The 20,600-nt window shown below is 46.5% G+C and overlaps 1 non-coding gene across 1 annotated transcript; it reads left to right on the top strand.

Moving 5' to 3' along the window:
- The first annotated feature begins 13,922 nt into the window (after nucleotides 1-13,922).
- Nucleotides 13,923-14,026, top strand: LOC116534957. The gene has a single exon (XR_004261969.1). It is a non-coding gene; the product is annotated as a U6 spliceosomal RNA (small nuclear RNA).
- Nucleotides 14,027-20,600: the final 6,574 nt, after the last annotated feature.

The following is a 20,600-nucleotide window of genomic DNA, read 5'->3' on the forward strand; positions in this document are numbered from 1 at the left end:
TTTAATATGCACATAATTGAACAACTTCGAGGCCTAACGTCTACAAAATGACTTTCCACAAATATCTAGTTCGGTACAGACCCCAAACATGAAAAAGTGTTCATGGGACCACGTATCAGACAGAAGGAAGCCACATTTGTACCCACAGCCTGGACATCAGTGCTGCAGGCCAGGCAGGGGCCTTCAAGGAGGGTGACACCACCATCTGGGCAGAAACCACCTTGTTCTCCAGGCTTGGTGGAGCTTCCTGTAGTTCAGCAAAGAGTGGGTTGAGCTGCCCACTCATGTGGCTCCAAATGCAAAACAACTGCGAAGAAGTGGAAATAGCAGCATCGGCTCATATCCAGCCACCAGCCCGAGCCACTTCCCCCAACCACACCAACCAGCCCTTACAGACAGAATTGGATTAGCCAAGCACCAACAGACAGATATCTGTGCAATTCTTGGAGAGTCGAAAAGATTTTCATTCATATGGTCTCACTTAGGCCAGGCGCGGTGGTCATGACTGTAATCCCAACACTTTGAGAGGCCAAGGCAGGTGAATCACCTGAGGTGAGGAGCTCGAGACCAGCCTGGCCAACATGATGAAACTATGTCTCTCCTAAAAATACAAAAATTAGCCAGGGGTGGTGGTGAGCGCCTGTAGTCCCAGCTACTCGGGAGGCTGAATGAAACAGGAGAACTGCTTGAACCTGGGAAGGCAGAGGTTACAGTGAGACAAGATTGTGCCACTGCACTACATCCTGAATGACAGAGCGACAGTCTGTCTCAAAAAAAAAAATCTCATTTAATCCTAGTGACAGCCAAAGAATATAGGATATCTACCCTACCCCCATCCACCTTCAAAGAGTCCTAAACCCTTGTCACCTGAAGGTCCCTCTCTAAGTAGGAGATCATGGTGCCTTCTCCCCTCCAGGGACCCAAATACTTGACTTCCTCCAAGGCTGGCTCTTCCATTAGGTCTCTGTGGCTTCACCCAGACCTGCTCTAACAACGTCACCATTTCCCTGTGAATAGCTACAGCTCTTGCACTGCGAGGAATCGAAGAGGCGAGTGACATGAAAACACTTCTGGCGTTTTGTCAAAAGAGGGCTGTGTTGGCCGGGCATGGTGACTCATGCCTGTAATCCCAGCACTTTGGGAGGCTGAGACAGGCAGACCACTTGAGCCTAGGGGTTCAACACCAGCCTGGGCAACACGGTGAAACCCCATCTCTACAAAAATTAGCCAGGTGTGGTGGCGCTCACCTGTAGTTCCAGCTATTTGGGTGATGGAGGTGGGAGGATCACTTGAGCCCAGGAGGTGGAGGCTTCAATGAACTGAGATCAAAATCAAGCCATGGCACTACAGCCTGGGTGACAGAATGAGACCTTGTCTAAAAAAAAGAAAGAATCAAAAAAAGAGAGAAAGAGGGAAAGAGAAAGGAAAAAAGAAAGAAAGAGAAAGTGAGAAAGGGAAAGGGAAGGGGAAAGGAAGAAAGAAAGAAAAAGGGGGTGGGCTGTGGATGTGGTTGAAATCCAAGCAAAAGTATAAGATTTTCTTTGAAAGCAACATCAATTCGATATGTGCCACTGGGACTGTGTGGGAGAGCCCAGGCCGTGGGGTCACAGGGCCAGTGTGCAGTCTCAGCCCCATCAGGCACTACTGAGTGACCTCGGGCAGGTTAACACCCTCTGTGCCTTAGGTGACTCCTCTAAAAGACTGCAGTACCTACCTCGCCGGCTTGTGATGGGGGCCACGTGCAACTACCTCACTGCCCGGCACGCAGTGAAAGCTGCACTCATGTAACTCCTACTGGTATACCATGTGCAGGACTATCTTCTTTCCGTTTTTGTTTTTCAAACACGTTTCCTCCAATTACTAGTCCTAAAATTCGGGGCTGAGGGGGTCCTCGGAAACCAGGGAGGTCCTCAGAAACCTGGGGTAAGGAAAGCTCTCCAAATTTCCCAAAGGGTGATATGCTGCCCTAGGCTGCAGAAGACGCTCTTCAGATCTGGATGATCTGGGTCCCCAGGAGGGTGGGGGTCCCTGGCCTACATTTGTCCCATGTCATGTCACCGTTTACGTGTACATATGTATACCACAATTCACAGCAATATATATCTCAAAGAAGCCATGTCTGACTAAACAATAGAGGACTGAGACTTCATAATGGCATTAAGAATTGTGAACAGGCTGGGTGCGGTGGCTCACTCCTGTAATCCCAGCACTGTGGGAGGCCAGCGCGGGCAGATCACCTGAGGTTGGGAGTTCGAGACCAGCCTGGCCACCATGGTAAAACTCTGTTTCTACTAAAAATACAAAAAATTAGCCAGGCATGGTGGCGGGCACCTATAATCCCAACTACTCGGGAGGCTGAGGCAGGAGAATTGCTTGAACCCGGGAGGTGGAGGTGGTTGCAGTAAGCTGAGCTCCTGCCATTGCAGTCCAGCCTGGGCAACAGAGTGAGACTCTGTCTCAAAAAAAAAAAAAAAAAAAGAGTCGTGAATAATGTCACATGCCTTAAGAAAAAAGAGGGGACAAATGCTTACTTTCCTAACAGCTGGGGGCTGCAGCCTCAAATCTCAGAAGAGAACTGGAGTGAACTAAAAGGAACTCTGGGCAGACCTTTACCTAGGATTAGCAGGCCTGAGTATCTAGAAATTGTTCACTAGAAATCAGCACAATGCCTGCCTGGCCACCTTCCACCCCAAGCCAGGTGTGGTCTCAACTTTTACCCACTCCCCTGGGAGACCAGCTGAAGGTCTGCTCTTGTGCCTTGGGGGCAGCTTGGAGGCTTCTGGGCCTCATCTTCTTTGCTGCACAGTAGAAAAGGCAGCACCTGAGGAGGTGAGAGCTGGCCAGCTCTGCATTGGAAAGGAAGATAGAGAAAAAACCTCGATTCCCAGGCAGCCTCCAGCCTAGGACTGGCTATCGGTCAGTACCTTAAACATGGCAGATCAGACCACTGTCCTCCTCCCAGGCAAGGGAGGAACTGTGTGCTTTCCTGAGTCAGCAGATATGGGGCATCCACACCTTCAAAGGACTTAGGGATTCAGAGGCGCATGAGCCAGACACTCAGCCTCATTAGAAAATGCTCCCTTTGCCAAACTCTTGCAATCCTTCTGAACAAGTCAACGAGAGGGTTTCTAGCAGTTGGTCTGCCACGAACCCTCCTTGACCCTTAGTGATCCCCATTTTTAACCAGAGAAGAGCAACCCTTAAGCTTACTGGGCAGGAATTTAGCAACACTGTTTTGTGCTTTTTCTTATAGTTACCTTCTTACTTTATAGCAATTGACAATCATTCCCATTTGTGAAAGAGATGTATTTCCTTTTTTAAGTGCATTTGTAAATCTGAAATAGAAAGGAGGAGGAAAAAAAAACTAAGCAGGCCGGGCGTGGTGGCTCAAGCCTGTAATCCCAGCACTTTGGGAGGCCGAGGCGGGTGGATCACGAGGTCAAGAGATCGAGACCATCCTGGTCAATATGGTGAAACCCCGTCTCTACCAAAAATACAAAAAATTAGCTGGGCATGGTGGCGCGTGCCTGTAATCCCAGCTACTCAGGAGGCTGAGGCAGGAGAATTGCCTGAACCCAGGAGGCGGAGGTTGCGGTGAGCCGAGATCGCGCCATTGCACTCCAGCCTGGGTAACATGAGTGAAACTCCGTCTCAAAAAAAAAAAAAAAAAAAAAAACTAAGCAATGAATTTCTGAATTTCTTGATTAAAAACATCAAGTGATGTTTAAGTGATTCCTACCCATTGCTACAGTTTCTTGAGACCTCCAACAGCCTAGAACTGTGCTGTCCAGCATGGTAGCCACTGACTGCATGTGACTATGGTCATTAAAAATTCAGTTCTTCAGTTGTATTCTCCACATTTTTTTTTAGGTGGAGTCTTGCTCTGTGGCCAAGCTAGAGTGCAGTGGCACAAAAAAAAATGTACTCTCCATATTTTTTTTTTTTGAGGTGGAATCTTGCTCTGTCGCCAGGCTGGAATGCAATGGCACAATCTTGGCTCATTGCAACCTCTGCCTCCCTGGTTCAAGTGATTCTCCTGCCTCAGCCTCCTGAGTAGCTGGGATTACAGGCATGAGCCACCACGCCCAGCTGATTTTTGTAATTTTAGTAGAGACGGGGTTCCACCATGTTGGCCAGGATGGTCTTGATCTCCTGACCTCGTGATCCACCTGCCTTGGCCTCCCAAAGTGCTGGGATTACAGGTGTGAGCCACCGTGCCGGGCCACTCTCCACATTTTAAGTGCTCAAAAGCCACGTGTAGCTAAGGGCTGCTGTATTGGATGGCACAACTCTAGAATGTTTCCACTGTCACAGAAAGTTCTACCAGACAGCAGTAGCCTGGAATGCCACTCATAGCTCACCTGGCCACTTACCTGGTGGCAGTACTAAAAGGCCTGGCTTCTCAAGTACTGGGCGCTTGGCAGGCTTGGGGCAGGCTAGGGGCTCCCTTGGGGTACCCCAAAGGGGCATGCCTCTTGGAGAGGCCTGTCACAAGCAGGGGAGGGGGAAACAGACCTTTGGGTTGATCAGTCCTGCAGAGAAAAAAAAAAACAAAATATAGACAGGGCTATACATGATAAATCTGGTTGTGGCTGCTCTCCCCAAAGGGATCTTTTCATCTTTAGAGAGGAGTTAAGCAGGGAGAAACCTGCCACTCCTGCCAGGCTCAATCTTAGCCCTGCAAGCTCTACGAAATCTTCTTTAGGCCCAGAGAAAGCCATTAGGGGTCAGCAAACCAGAATCTGGGACCAGATCAGCCCTGGTGAGGCTTTCAAGTTAAGAATGGTTTTCCGATTTTTTTATTTTGTTTTGTTTTTGTTTTTTGAGACAAAGAATCTTGCTCTGTCGCCCAAACTGGAGTGCAGTGGCGCGATCTTGGCTCACTGCAACCTCTGCCTCCTGGGTTCAAGTAATTCTCCTGCATCAGCGTCCTGGGTAGCTGGGATTACAGGCACCCACCAGCACGCCCAGCTAATTTTTGAATTTTTAGTAGAGACAGCGTTTTGGCATGTCAGCCAGGCTGGTCTCAAACTCCTGACCTCAAGTGATTCGCCCACCTTGGCCTCCCAAAGTGCTGGGATTACAGGTGTGAGCCACCACACCCAGCCAGTTTTCCTATTTTTAAACGGTTACATTCTAAACAGTTATGTAAGTATACACATAATATCCTTGATTTTGGTTCTTGGCCCACAGAGCCGAAAATATTTACTCCCCAGCCCTTTATAAAAAGGAGTTTGTGGCCAGGCGCAGAGGCTCATGCCTATAATCTCAGCACTTTGGGAGGCTGAGGTGGGTGGATCACTTGACACCAACCTTAGCAACAGGGTGATACCCTCATCTCTACAAAAAAAATTTAAAATTAGCCATGTATGGTGGCCATGCTTGGTGGCACATGCCTATAGTCCTGGCTACTCTTAGGAAGCTGAGGTGGGAGGATCACTTGAGCCCAGCAAATTGACACTGCAGTGGTCTACGACTGTATGGCTGAGCTCTGGCCAAGGCAACAGAACAAGATTCTGTCTCTTTAACAACGACAAAAAGAAGTTTGCAAACCCTTGGCATAGTCTGAGCCTGTCCTGATGTCCTGATCCTCCATTCTCCTTTGTACAAGAGGGTTTCGTTCTCAACGTTCTGTTTTGAATTTTTTTTGACACCTGGAATACATATCCTTTTTTTTTTTTTTTCTTTCCTTTTTGAGACAGAGTTTCACTCTTGTTGCCCGGGCTGGAGTGCAGTGGTGTAATCTCGGCTCACTGCAACCTCTGCCTCTTGGGTTCAAGCAATTTTCCTGCCTCAGCCTCATGAGTAGCTGGGATTACAGGTGCTCACCACCATGCCTGGCTAAGTTTTTGTATTTTCAGTAGAGAAGGGGTTTTACCATGTTGGCCAGGCTGGTTTTGAACTCCTGAGCTCGGATGATTCACTTGCCTCTGTCTCCCAAAGTGCTGGGATTATAGGCGTGAGCCACTGTGTCTGGCCTGGAACACACATCCTTAAACATGCAAAGCAGTGGAGTTCCCAGACGCACCATAATGGCCAAAGTCCTCTGCTCCTCGGAAGCTGGCCTCCCTCCACCCATCCACTGCTCCTCGGAAGCTGGCCTCCCTCCACCCATCCACTGCTCCTCGGAAGCTGGCCTCCCTCCACCCATCCAGAACCCCAGTTTGGACAGGCAGGCTGTCCGGCACAGCCCTCACCCTGCTACACAGGACATTCCCTCAAAGTCCTTACCATAAAGGCCCTGAACCAGGCCCTTTGTAAAGGTCAGAAAGAGCTTTGTTCTTAAACGAATGGCAAGGATGGGAGGCAAATGGGAGCAGAAGGATTTCTTCCCAGGCCCTTCTCCCCATTCACAGCTCACTCCTCACAGGAAAAGTCCAGGTGCTCACAGTGGGCCTGTGGGCGAGCCAAGAAGGGGCCTGAAGCAGGAGACACACCCAGTCCTCGGGAGGCTTGAGCCCATCGGGAGTTGGGAGGCTGAGTCCTGAGGCCCAGGGAGTGAGGGGGGCCCAGTGGAATGAAGGAAAAGAACAAAGGCACGAGAGCAAGGAAGTCCAAATAGGAGGGATGGCAGGGAGGGAGAAGGGAGGCAGAGCCCGATTCTCAGTCATCTCCAAAGGCAACAGGTCAAAAGGGGGTGGGGCACAGAAACGTTCACCTACAGGGCTGAGGATTGTCAACACAGGCCGACCATGACAATCGAAGGCGTGCACACATACAGCTTCCAAAGCAAGCAGGCATAGTCCCTCTAACTTGAATCCCAACAGCAGTCAAGGTTGAAATGTGCTCATAAGGAAGATTTTTGGCTCAAAAAATCCCTGTTCCCCTTAAAGGTCAAAGCAGTATTTGACTCTTATTTACAAAGACATTCCCAGATTTAAATTTTATTTAGGGTCCAGGTGAAAGCCACCTTTCCACAAAGACCTCACTAGCAACTTGTTTTTTAACATGGCAGATTGAAAACATGCTCTCAGCCGGACGTGGTGGCTCATGCCTGTCATCCCAGCACTTTGGGAGGCCGAAGCAGGCGGATCCTGAGCTCAGGAGTTTGAGACCGGCCTTGTCAACATGGCGAAACCCTGTCTCTATTAAAAATACAAAAATTAGCCAGCCGTGGTGGTGCCTCCCTGTAACCCCAACTACTTGGGAGGCTGAGGCAGGAGAATTGCTTGAACCTGGGAGGCGGGGGCTACAGTGAGTTGATATCATGCCACAGCACTCTGGCCTGGGTGACAGAGTTAAGAGACCATCTCAAAAAAAAAAAAATGTGTGTGTGTGTGTGTGTGTGTGTGTGTCAACACACACTGCCATCCTCTAAATTGCCTGCTCTCTCTGGAGAGCTCTCCAAGAAGTGGAAGAGCTACTCATCTGCTGTGTTCCTACAGGGAAGCATTGAGCTGGCAGTGGAAGGAGATGTCCCCCAGGCCTATCACCTCACAAAGGGGACTTGAGAGGAACTGGGGGAGGGGACCCAGGAGTTGGAAGAAGTGGAGGCGGCCTGCCCACAATGGGGGGATTTCTGCCTTGAAATGAGGAATGCTTACTGCTGGCTAAAGGATCCAGCATCTCCAAGCCTGGAAAAAGAACACAAACGGTCAGCAGAACTTTGCAGTCCAGGCCAGCCAGCCACACGAAGAACAACTCCGCCTACTCAAGAAGATCTTCACGTTTACTGACTTAGAGATTTCTATAATCAAAAAGAAATAAGACTGCTGTGTTTTAAATTCATGGGTTCCACCTGCCCTGAGAAAGTAGGTACAATAAACTTGTACCAAAATTAATCACATTCCGTGTTTTCTAAGATGAATGATTTCTTTACAGCTTTAACATGCTCCCATAACACAGTTTTTCCTAAAAGGGACAGGATTATTATTTTCTTCTCACCCACTTAACTCAAAACAAGCAAACTAAAAAGTCACTACTTCAAGGAGTTTGGCTTGTAACTGGAATGCTCTTTAAAGACTTTAAGATTAAGGAGGAGTGGTGGCTCGTGCCTGTAGTCCCGGCTATTCTGGAGGCTGAAGCAGGAGGATCGCTTGAGCCCAGGAGTTCAAGACCAGCCTGGACAACACGCCAAGACCCCATCTCAAAAAATGAAATAAAACCTTCAAGATTATGAGTCACTTCTTCACATTTACTATGTACTTAAAAGGAATGTTACAAATGTCTCAAAAACCGAAATCTAGGCCAGGCGCAGTGGCTCATGCCTGTAATCCTAGCACTTTGGGAGGCCAACGCAGGTGGATCACTTGAAGTCAGGAGTTTGAGACCAGCCTGGCCAACATGCCAAAACCCTATCTCTGCCAAAAATACAAAAATTAGTTGCCTATAGTGGCGTGTGCCTCTAATCCCAGCTACTCGGGAGACTGAGGCAGGAGAATCGCTTGAACCCAGGAGGCAGAGGTTGCAGCGAGCTGATATCACGCCACTGCACTCCAGCCAGGGTGACAAAGCAAAACACCATCTTGAAACAACAACAACAAACTATTAAAAAAAAAACAAAACTGAAATCTAGAATCAAGAAAATAAACTGATAGGGAACTGGGAACTGGCACTATTTCTTACACGCCCATCTATCTATAGAGGTCATTCTATTTATATATTTAAAATCTGGTTCAAAAGAAACTTTAGCTTCAGAAGAAGCATTTTAGTCTGTAAAGGTGAAACACTGAAACAGCCTATTCCTATCTGAAACACACTCAAATCCAATGCCTCTGTATGATACACACATTACAGAGGCATATTCTCTCATAAAGGAAAATTTTTTGGTTTTCCTTCACACATGGTTGTGCAGAAAAAGGACTTTCTGGCGTCTGAAATGGGAGGGAAAGGGGACAGTGCCAACTACCGCCCAGTTGTCTTTTCCTGGTGTTCAGGCAGTCAGTGATCAGGCTCAACTCATCCCTGTACAGATGTGTCCCCGAATTTAGCAGGAAGAAGAAGGTACCAAGTGCACAGAGGCCGGGGTGGCTACGGTGGCACTCCTGTCCCAGGAAGTCATCTGCCCATTCTCCAGTCCTCTGAGAAACTGCAGCGCATTCCTGCCGCTCCCGCTTAGCGAGACACCTCCTAAGTGATTCAGCCACCAGCCCCGGTGCATCCTCGAGGGGCATAGGACGATGCACCAGGGACTAAAGAGCCTGTTTTATCACACGGGTGCCCTGATTTTTAAAAACACATTTACAAAAACCCATCAGAAAATACAGTTAATCTAACCGCAAGTTTTTAAAACTGCCTCTGCTTTTTGGTGGAGCTGTGACTGTCTATGGATGAGCGTGACCGGGACCCGCAGCAGCAGGGACTCTGTTGGGTTTCAAAATCAAACATTCCATTCTGTTTCAAAACCATAGCACGTAGGGGCATGGCTCCCCACTTCCACACAAACCCTCATTTCACAAATGGACACCTCCAGGCTAGGCTGACAGGGTGGGGGCGGAGGGGCTGTGTGTCAATGGGAATTCTTATGTCTAAACAAACTTGGCCTAAAAAAAGGATGAACGCTGCTGGCTACTCAAAGACTAAAAAAATACAACTCGAAAGGGGAAGGTGTTTTATTTGGTTCCAGCATCAGGGCGTGCAACTGAGATGTGTGTGATTCACAGAAGAAAGAGCCAGGCACTGAGAATGGCAGCCTTTACAGAGTGGAGCGGGGACTAGAGAGAGGCAAGGGACCCCTGTTTTTCCCTTTTTCTTTTCCGTTTTTTTAAATTTTGAGATGGAGCTTTGCTCTTGTTGCCCAGGGTAGAGTACAATGGCGCAATCTCGGCTCAGTGCAACCTCCGCCTCCCAGATTCAAGCAATTCTCCTGTCTCAGCCTCCCAAGTAACTGGTATTACAGGAACGTGCCACCACTCCCGGCTAATTTTGTATTTTGGGTAGAAACAGGGTTTCACCATGTTGATCGGGCTGGTCTCGAACTCCTGACCTCAGGTGTTCCACCACCTCAGGTTCCCAAAGTGCTGGGATTACAGGCCTGAGCCACCGCGCTGGCTTGACTGCTGTTCTTCATTGTGAACCTTGTACTGCTCATTTCTCTTCTAACTTTGTACAGGTAATGCATTAATAAAACAGACAGACAGACGTGCTACTGCTGGACTTCAAGCACCCTCACTGCAGCGTGCATGGTAACCCACATCCTTGCCGTGGTTCTACTGTCTTCAGCTCAGCCCTATGTGATCTTAAGCAATGGAAAAGCTTTTCCAGGTCAAGTCAGGAGTGCTCCAGCCTCTAAATACTACGTATAAAATAAACTCAAGACACCAAGAGTGGCTTTCCCATAACTTAATGATTGTAGTCAACACACAGATGTCTTGTAATCTCTCCCAGGTTTATCTGCCGAGAAGAAGACTTTATAAAAGTTTAATCTTGGATAGGAGACCCTACCCTGGCTTGCCATAGATCATCAAGTTCTGAACAAATTTAGGACCCCAAAGGCATACAGAATTACAGTGGAGATTATAGCGTTGGCTAAATCTTAAACTGTGTTTATTAAGGTTACATTCAGGAAGAAACAGGAATATGTATTTGCCTTCAGGCTCTGAAGTTTCATTGTTTGACTGTTTTAAGTATTAGTCTTGGCACATGCTTCTGAATAATGGTCATATGCGAAATATGAAAAGAACTGTTGGCCACGAAGCATCGTGAATGAGAACCCAGCTAAAAGTAATTTACCAAAATAGATGTAGCTTTCTGGAGAAAACAGTGTTCTTGTTATTTATGATTTGAGTTCAATAATTCAATTAATGGATGACAAATGAAATGTGTCCTTAACAATACTATTCTGGAACAAAAAAGAAACTATGTTCTGCATTTGTAATATATTAAAATTAAATTACATGCTTTTCTGAAGTAGTGCAAGTTTTTTAATAAGTTTTTTAGTAGTCAACAAATTATTCAATCTACTTACTTTAGTGATAATTTCCTAAATGATCTTGCATGAATGTAAACACTTAAGTAACTAGACATAATTAGTCCTTTTCACAACCAGTTCAAATTAAACTGCTCCTCACCGCAGGAGACTGGGATCTCTACGAAGTGAAAGTCTGTGTTCTTTTACATTTTCAGAACTTAAATATGACATAAATGTGTGTTAGATTTATGAATTAGCCATTTATTAACTTAGAAAAAACATAATTTCACACTCTTGAGGACAGCATGGAGCAAGAGCTGGCCAGGTGGAGACGCAGAAGCACAGCGAATAGAAGGTGGGAATAGAGGGGTCCTGCCATCCCTGAGACGATGGGGGGCAAACGTCCTTCACTTTTCTCTCTTCAGACCCAATATTATGGCTGGATTTAGAACACCAACCCTGCATTCCTTTCTCTGCAGGCTCTGGAAGCTACAGGCATGATAGAAATCTAGCGACGGGTGCTCTCTATACTCAAGGGAAGTATAAAAGCCTAGCAGTAAAAATCCAATGCTGCTAAGGAGACATGAACTGGGACGGATGATCCAGGACTTGTTGGAGGAGCCTGCCTGATGGCTGCTTACCTGCAGAGAAAGGAAGCAGGACCGGCCTGACATCATTCACTGTGCCTGGCATGTGGGAGGCACTCAACATGTCTGCACTGAATAGAACAGTACCGGGAGCTTCTGCAAAGAAGAAAGGAATGGAAAACCCATGCTTGTTGGAATGGGACTGCAGGTGAGCTGTAAAGGAGGTTGGTTCTCTGCAAGGCAGCCCCCTCCCCTCTTGAAAGGGAGAGGAACAGCAATTTCAAGCACCTGTAGCTGGGAGGAATACCATTCCCAGTATCCATCTACTGTCCAGGGCAGGAGTTAAGGCTGAGACAAGATGGAAGCAGCCGGTGCGACCAGGAAGGAGGAGATGGACGGTGATGTAGAATATGTGCATCTACCTAAGTCTGTATATTCTAGGGAGGAAAAGAATGGTCATTTTTGTGCATTCTCGTGAGCCTGACAGTAATGAAAAAGATGAGATCTTGTAGACAAGGCAAAGCTGATGAGGAAGGAAGTCTAAGAGAATACAGAGTATCACTATGGGTAGAAAAGCTGGGGGTGGGATTTGGTCAAAATTTCTGTGTAAGTCTGTAACCCCAGCACTGTAGGAGGCCGAGGTGGGCAGATCACATGAGGTCAGGAGTTTGAGACCAGCCCAGCCAACATGGTAAAACCTCAGCTCTAGTAAAAATACACAAATTAGCCAGGTATGGTGGTATGTGCCTGCAGTCCCAGCTACTTGGGAGGCTGAGGCAGGAGAATCCCTTGAACCCGAGAGGTGGAGTTTGCAGTGAGCCGATGTTGCACCACTGCACTTCAGCCTGGGTGACAGAGCGAGACTCTGTCTCAAAAAAAAAAGCAAAACAAAACACATATAACTGAATCAATTACATAATATACTGGCTGAGATGTTTTGGACTTTTTTTTTTTTTTTTTTTTTGAGGCAGAGTTTAGCTTTTGTCACCCAGGCTGGAGTGCAGTGGCCCGATCTTGGCTCACTGCAACCTCTGCCTCCTGGATTCAAGTGATTCTGCAGCCTCAGCCTGCCAAGTAGCTGGGATTACAGGTGTGCGCCACCATGCCCAGGTAATTTTTTGTATTTTTCAGAGATACGGGGTTTCACCATGTTGGTCAGGCTGGTCTCAAACTCCTGACCTTGTGATCCACCTGCCTCAGCCTCCCAAGGTGCTGAGATTACAGGCGTGAGCTACTACGCCTGGCCTATTTTTGATTCTTAAGTAAGAAGCAATGAAGATGATGTAAGCTTCAATTATTAGTAATACACAGGAGAGTACTTTGTGATCTTTTTTTCCGCAATTAGATTTAGTTTATTATTGACCAATGTGAACCTTCAAAGTGTACTGGTACTCCTACTTAAAAACATGACATTTCTTAGGTAGGATATATTTAAGGTGATGTGATAGACTCATGAAGCATAATTATGGTGCAAGAAAAAAGTTTTATGTTAGACTGTTCACCAAGAATGTAAACTGGGGAACCATCATCTTTCACTCCCTGGAGGGCACAAGTCAGACCCAATCAGAGGGAAGGTGGATTGTTTCCACCATGAGGCATGTTTCCGCAAACAATAACCTATGACTGCTGCAAATTCCCTTAAAACTCACGTTACTTTCAGTCAACAAAAGAAAAGAATCTATGTCACCAGGCAGTTGTTATAGATACTTTGATCCACAAATTTAAGTAAGGAGTAAGATCTTATGTTTTTACTGTATTTAGGTAAGTGAAGTATAAGATGCTATACATTTTTTTAAATCATGCATGGATTCAGCACGGTGGCTCACACCTGTAATCCCAGCACTTTGGGAGGCCAAGGTAGGAAGATCACTTGAGCCCAGGAGTTCAAGACCAGCATAAGCAACATAATGAGACCCCCATCTCTAGAAATAATAAGAAAAAAAAATTAGCCGAGCATGGTGGCATGTGCCTGTGGTCCCAGCTACTCTGGAGACTGAGGCAGGAGGATCACTTGAGCCTGGTGGTTGAAACTGTATTGAGCTATGATCACACCACTGTACTCCAGCCTGGATGACACAGCAAGACCCTGTCTCAAACACACACACACACACACACACACACACACACACAAGTCCTACAACTTGTTTTCACTCTTAGACACACTGAAACGTTTAAGGCTATGCAGTCTGTCTGATGGAATCAGTTAAGAGAACTGGAGGCTACTCTGACAAATGGGAAACTTACTCTTTTGGAGAGGTGGTGTCTTCACGTGGTTGACTACGTCAATGATTGCACAGGGAAAGCAGGGGATATATTTTCATTTGGCATGATACACTGGGTAAGCACCTGAATGTTCTTTCTCAAAATAAAAACATTTTAAAACTGCCCTTTTTCAAAACGGAAACATTCACGTGCTATTTGATGAAGTCATTTCAATTGAAAGATCACAAAAGAAACTTAAAGATTGTTTTAAAGAACGGATGAGAGTGCTCGCTTCGGCAGCACATACACTAACATTGGAACGATACAGAGATTAGCATGGCCCCTGCGCAAGGATAACACGCAGATTCGTGAAGCATTCCATATTTTTTTATTTAAAAAAAAACAGATGAGAAACATATTCAGCAAAATGAGAGAAGGCTCATCCACAGTTAATTCCAGGAACAGACCCATACTTGTGGTCATTACCACCAAGACGATTCCTTGCTAAAGGTAAAAGAAGGAGCCCATGCTGCAATCTCAACACTTTGGGAGGCTGAGATGGGAGGATCGCTTGAGGCCAGGAGTTGAGAACAGCCTGGACAACATAGCGAAACCTTCTCTCTACAGAAAAAATTTTAAAAATTAGCCAGGTGTGGTGGCACATGCCTATAGTCCTAAGAGTCAGGAGGCTCTAAGAGTCAGGAAGATCACTTTGGGCCAGGAGTTCAAGGCTGCAGCGAGCTACAGTGAGACCCTACCTCATGTATTCATTCATACACATATACACACGGGAAAGTTAAGGAATGACACGGGAGCCACTTCGGTCAACATTGCCCATCCTGTAACTAATGCTGGATCAATACCCAAAGTCATCTCCTCTTTCATTTCCTCAGCCCCAGTCCCCTAGTCCCAGGGAATCTGCCCTAGACCTCTCCACGGTTCATGCTTCCATTCTTGCCCAATGTTTGCTTAGAAACTTGCAAAGGCCTCTGCCACAATTTCTTTTCCCGCTCCAATCCATCCTGCACTTCGACCTCTGAATAATCTTGTTAAAAGTACTGATTTCAAAAATGCCACAGTAAACTGCTTGGTACCCTAAATGCCTTACCCTGGCACTCAAGTCCTGGCAAGGCATGGCTTCAATCTGTCTTCACACGCTTTGTAACCTACGGGGCTCCAAACATCCTATTCTCTTCCCAAATGTAATTTCTTGTGATCATTGGACGATGCACTCTCTCCACCCTTTTCTTCCAGCTGTGTGCTCTCTGCCTGTCTGTTAGCTGGACCTGTCCCAGCCCGTCCCTCAAAGGCTCAATTCAGAGGATGTTACTCCCTGAAACCCCCTTGATTTATCTCCTTGAACCCCCCATAAAATGGTAATCCACTCTTCCTCAATTGTACCCTCTTCTTGGGGTAGAAACACTCTTAGCACGTCAGGACTTGTATTTGTTATTTATGTACACATTTTATCTTATAAGACTGCGTGTCCTAAGAATAGGAATTATTAATTATTTTTTTTTCCTGTGCAAGCACAGAGCTTTACATATAACAGGGGCACATGAAATGTATGTTTTGTGAATTACAAATTAATATGATGATAGGAAAAATGCTTTTCTGGTAATTTAGAAAAGGACGGATAATTCCAAAAAATAAATCCAAGAGGCAAACAAGAAAAATAAGACATGGTTCATATCTATGGAGTGACAGGCCATGATTCAAAATGATCACAAAAATAAGTCACATTTAGATGGCACGATTTGAAAATTAATTACTGTTTTGGAGTATAAAGGGATGAATTAGGCCAAGAATTTATCACCACACACCTTGCTGACATCCGACAGCAGAGTCATCAGTGTGCCCTGGTTCAAGGGTTCCCTGGTGGCTGCAGCCCACATGGTGGCCAAAGAGTTCTGAAGCTGCTTCCACCCAGTCTCCTAATCCATGGCTAACTGCTAGAACCTAGATCACCAGGCTGGGTGACATCCAAGGAGTCCTTTCTAAATGCTATTCCAGAATTCCAGATGGAGGGGGAGAAGAGACACAACCTCCACTCCTCTCCAATACAAAAGGCTGCCCTCAAATTAACACCAGTTGGCCCGGCTCTGTAGATGCAAAGGTGGCAAGAGTATCAGGGCTGTGTAAGTCCAGTGGCAGCTGGAGTCAGTTACAATTCTAAAAGAATCACATAGCCAGGCATGGTGGCTCACACCTGTAATCTCAGCACTTTGGGAGGCCGAGGTGGGAGGATTACAGGAGGCCATCAGTTTGAGATCAGCCTGGGCAACACAGCGAGACCCCCATCTCTAAATTTAAAAAATAAAAACAAATGAAAGAAGGACCAGGAGCAGTAGCTCATGCCTGTAATCCCAGCACTTTGGGAGGCTGAGGCAAGTGGATCATGAGGTCAGGAGTTCGAGACCAGCCTGGACAACATGGTGAAACCCCATCTCCACTAGAAATAATAATTAAAAAGCCAGGCGTGGTGGTGTGCACCTGTAATCCCAGCTTCTTGGGAAGCTAAGGCAGGAGAATCGCTTGAACCCGAGAGGTGGAGGTTGCAGTGAGCCAAGATTACACCATTGCACTCCAGCCTGGGTGACAGAGCGAGATTCTGTCTCAAAAAAAATTTTTTTTTGTTTTAAGTATAAGATGCTACAAGTCAGATGTGATGGTTGCCACAAGTCTTGAAAAAGCAAATCTGGTCAAAGATTAATGCAGTGACCCTGAGTGATGTACACTTTTGTAGCAAAGTATTGCAGCTTTGCAGGAAACAAAAGCTACTGTGCATGCTGGGTCTTTACTGCCTCTGGGTTCAAAATTGGTTTAAATTACTATATGATCAAATTAATCCTGGGCATGTCTGGTTGTCTTTCAATTATTAAAAAGAAATTCCATCATTTTCGAATGTAAAAGGAATTGTCCTCTCCACCCGCATGCTGTGACTGACCTCATTTCTTCTAGTACACCGTCTCCCAAGGTCCAACCCAAATACCCTCCAAATGAGATGGAGCTGTATTTTTGCTTTCAAAAACTCTTAGAGAAAAGATGCTACCTACAAATAAAGTCAATATCTGCAAAGGGGAGGTCACGATAGACATTCTGAATCATCTTAATTTAAGATTGCAGATTTTCATATTAAAAAAGTGAGAAAGCCCAGTGCAGAGCTGTGTCTCATGAGTGCCTGGTCCCCTGTGCTGGGACTCTCCATGCTCATCACACCTGGGTCAGCGTCCCTTGGTGAGCAGCTAGCCCAGAGTTAGTTTGCACCCCTCCACCCAGCCGTTTTTCTACACGCCAGGCTGTTTGCCAAGCACGATGAAACCTGACATCACCCAGAGACACAGTTATCAACACATATTAAGTCTGTCTGTCCTCAAGATAGGGGACAGCAGCAAACCAATGTCTCACACAGCAGAGCGAGTGCCAGCCAATGTTGCCTGAGGCCAGGACACTACATGGGCCCAGGCGACGAGCTGAACACAGCCTAGAGGGCAGGGGCAGTGGGGCAGGACTCCCAGAGGACCAGGCTGCCACTGTATTTAAGTGGCCCGTATGAGTTCAGCAGGTGAAGAGAAGAAAACAGGCACCCCAGGCCAAAGACAAAACCGAACAGACAAGGCAGAGAGGAGTTGGAGAAGCAGTTCAGAAACGAGAGGAACCCTTCTTTGAAAGCTCAGTGGCTGTCAGTGCCCAGGGGCAGTGATTTTGCCTCTTGTGTTCACCAAAGTATCCCCAAGAGCCCAGAATAACATACGGCACGTGGTACGCACTCCCCATCCCCCAAAAGAGCTTTGTTTTTTTTCCAAATTGAAAAATTGCTAGATGTTCATTGAAAAAGAAAAAAGCACCCTCAAGCAATACAGAGAAGATGCATGAGAAAGTAATCTTCAGAAACCTCTCCACCCTCAGGTCACTCCAGCACCACCAGTGACGCTACCACCAGTGACACCAAGAGCGTCACTCTCGAAATTCCTAAAGTGGTGTTCTGACAGAGCATTGCGGGAGGCTCAGCTCTCAGTGACTTGTGTGCTCAAGACTGGACACTGAATTATTCGGTTTGTACACAACCTCGTTTGACACGCTACAAAGGAATGATATACCTTGGTTGTTTGTGGATACAAACAATAACACAATCCAAAGGCCTCGCTCACTTCTGCTCTTTCTAAATCACTTGATGAAAAGGCTGGAAAAGCTTCTTTCCGAGTGTCCCTGACATTGGCATCATCTGAAAAACCGATGCGTTTGTGTTTTTGCACACCCAAAAAGCAAAGGCTGAAGGTTTTCAGGGTCTCCTTCCAAAAGGGTAAGTGAAAGACAACATTGCTACCAAGAACAGACAAGAAACTCAGTAGAACTGCGACAGGATTATTTTTGTTTGTTTTCATTTTCGTGTTTTGGGTTTTTTTTTTTTTTTTTTTGAGACAGAATCTTGCTCTGTCACCCAGGCTGGAGTACAGTAGTGCAATCTCGGCTCACTGCAACCTCTGCTTCCCAGGTTCAAGCATTTCTTCTGCCTCAGCCTCAGGTCATCTGCTGGACTCAGCCTCCCAAAGTGCTGGGATTACAAGTGTGAGCTACCATGCCCAGACAGCATAGCCATTTTAAAGGTTCATGGGGACAGTGCCATGTTTGCTGGTGGGGTTTAGAGTCAGAACACTAACAGCAATTAGCTGTTTTCTCACCAGAGGTATCAGGCTGCACAGTGTTTAGTCCAAAGGGTCTAAGATAATTTTATCGGAAGTGTTCATCTTTAAAAGTAGCTGGGATTACAGACACTCGCCACCACGCCCAGCTAATTTTTGTATTTTTAGTAGAGACAGGCTTCACCATATTGGTCAGGCTGGTTTTAAACTCCTGACCTCAGGTGATCCACCCACCTTAGCCTCCCAAAGTGCTGGGATTACAGGCATGAGCCACTGCACCTGGCCGACAGGATTCTTACTGAAGGGAGAGCACCAGGGTGGCCCCTGGTTGTCTTTGTTCCCTTCTAAAGAATCAGCCACATTTCCCCATAATCCTCCAGTGCTGTTGGATGCATGAATTTTTTTTTTAAATATTGTGTGGATGTATATTCTCCTCTAAATATACCCCCAAAATCCAAAACGCAAATACCAGGTCTCTCAGTGCAATCTATAGTCACTAAAGGCTGTGTCTATTTGCAGGTCAGTATCCCTCCATAGTCCACTCTCATTTTATCATTTTATAAATTTCTAGGATTTTCTGCCCTTTGCATTTGTTTCCTTTTGCCCACGGGGATGAAAAGTGCTATACAGAGCCATTGATCCTTGTCATAGATCAGATAGAAAGATAGCTGGAACTATATATTCACACTTTAAGGTGTTTAGTCCAAAGGGTCTGAGATAATTTTATCAGAAGCGTTCATCTTTAAAAGAGGGGGTTCTCCTCTCAGAAGGTCTTCATTGGATATGGATATGGGTAAAGAATGAATGAACAAGATCTGCTCCCTTTACTTCTAAAGGCTCCACAGCACCTGTGCGCAAGCTATTTTCCCTTGCTAACAGCATGCAAAACAGTGCGCAGATGCTGGGTTATCTATCAGCCGCCTGAATAGTCCCTTTTGCTGTGATTTAACAGAAGAAAGGGAGAAGTAGATGCACGCTGTACCCTAAATCAGAGTTTTTTACTGTGGCTCCCCAGGATCCAGACACCAATGTTTTTGTCCACAAGGAATGTCCTGTCGGGGACTGAACCATGCCGGTGGGCAGCAATTAGCTATTTTCTCACCAGGGGCATCAGGCTGCACAGCAAGGCAGCCCCGAAGTGCACTCTGCAAACCACGGCTACTCAGCAAGCCGCCTGCCAGCGTTGGCCCCTGCGCTTCTCCCCTTTCCGATGTTTATTTGGGTTGCTGTCCACAGCCAGCCTCCCGACAGACGTTTCCAGGCAAAGCTCTTGCCTGAGTCCATGCCTCCCCCTACCGCCCTGAGAATCCTGAGCTGCACACAGCGCTTCCCTCGCCAAAGCAGGCTTCATCTTTGTCTACTTGTCTCTGATGAGCACCGGTCATTGATTCTAGAGGCCGTTGTAAGTCACCTGCTTCTCCGCACTCTTGCTGCCTTGTGTTCTTGCTGGCTTTCCCTCACACTCTCTACACTTTCTTTTGTCGTTGTTTTTAGAGACAGGGTCTCGAACTGTTACCCACAGCCTGGGCATGATCAGTAACGTGTTCCTAGCTTGCTGTAGCCCAGAACTCCTGGGCTCAAGCGATCTTCCCACCTTAGCCTCCTGAGTAGCTGGGAGTACAGATGCATGCCACCATACCCAGGTAATCTTTTTATTTTTTGTAGAGATGGGATCACTACGTTGCCCAGGCTGGTCTCAAACTCCTGGCCTCAAGTGATCCACTCACTTTAGTCTTCCAAAGTGGTAGGATTACAGGCATGAGCTACCATACCTGGCCGAGGACACTTTCTTTTAATTAAGTAGTAGGTAAACACCACCACCACCAAATAATTAGAGGTGACTGGGCGGAGCCTGAGAAGACAATACCTGGTCATCCAGGGAAGGCAGCCTAATATTGACAATGCAACTATCTGGGTCTGAATCTCAGCTCTGTCACTTAGAAGCTGGGTAGCCTTGAATGGGTTATTTAACATTGTCATGACTTAGTTTCCTCACCTGTAACATGGGGATTATTAATAGAACCTACCTCTTTGTGCTGTTATGAGATTGAATGAACGAACGCAGGCAATATCCTCAGAATGGTGCCGGATGCAGTGCAGGCCCCCGGTCAGTGCTGGCCATTGTGATCCATCTCTGCCTGTAGGTTTCTTTCAGGCCAAGGCTAAGAAGATCTCCTTCAGAAAACCACCCGACAGTACAGGCATTCCAGGTTTATCCGTAGAAAATGATGCTGAGAAAAACTAACCTCCATAAACAGGCACCCCTGAGTTCTACACTTCCAAGAGCTTCCACAGTTGAGGAAAGCATTTTTCAATTCT

Source organism: Sapajus apella, unplaced genomic scaffold, assembly GCF_009761245.1.
Source record: "Sapajus apella isolate SASKATOON/1434 unplaced genomic scaffold, GSC_monkey_1.0 scaffold90, whole genome shotgun sequence".
Taxonomy (NCBI): Eukaryota; Metazoa; Chordata; class Mammalia; order Primates; family Cebidae; genus Sapajus; species Sapajus apella.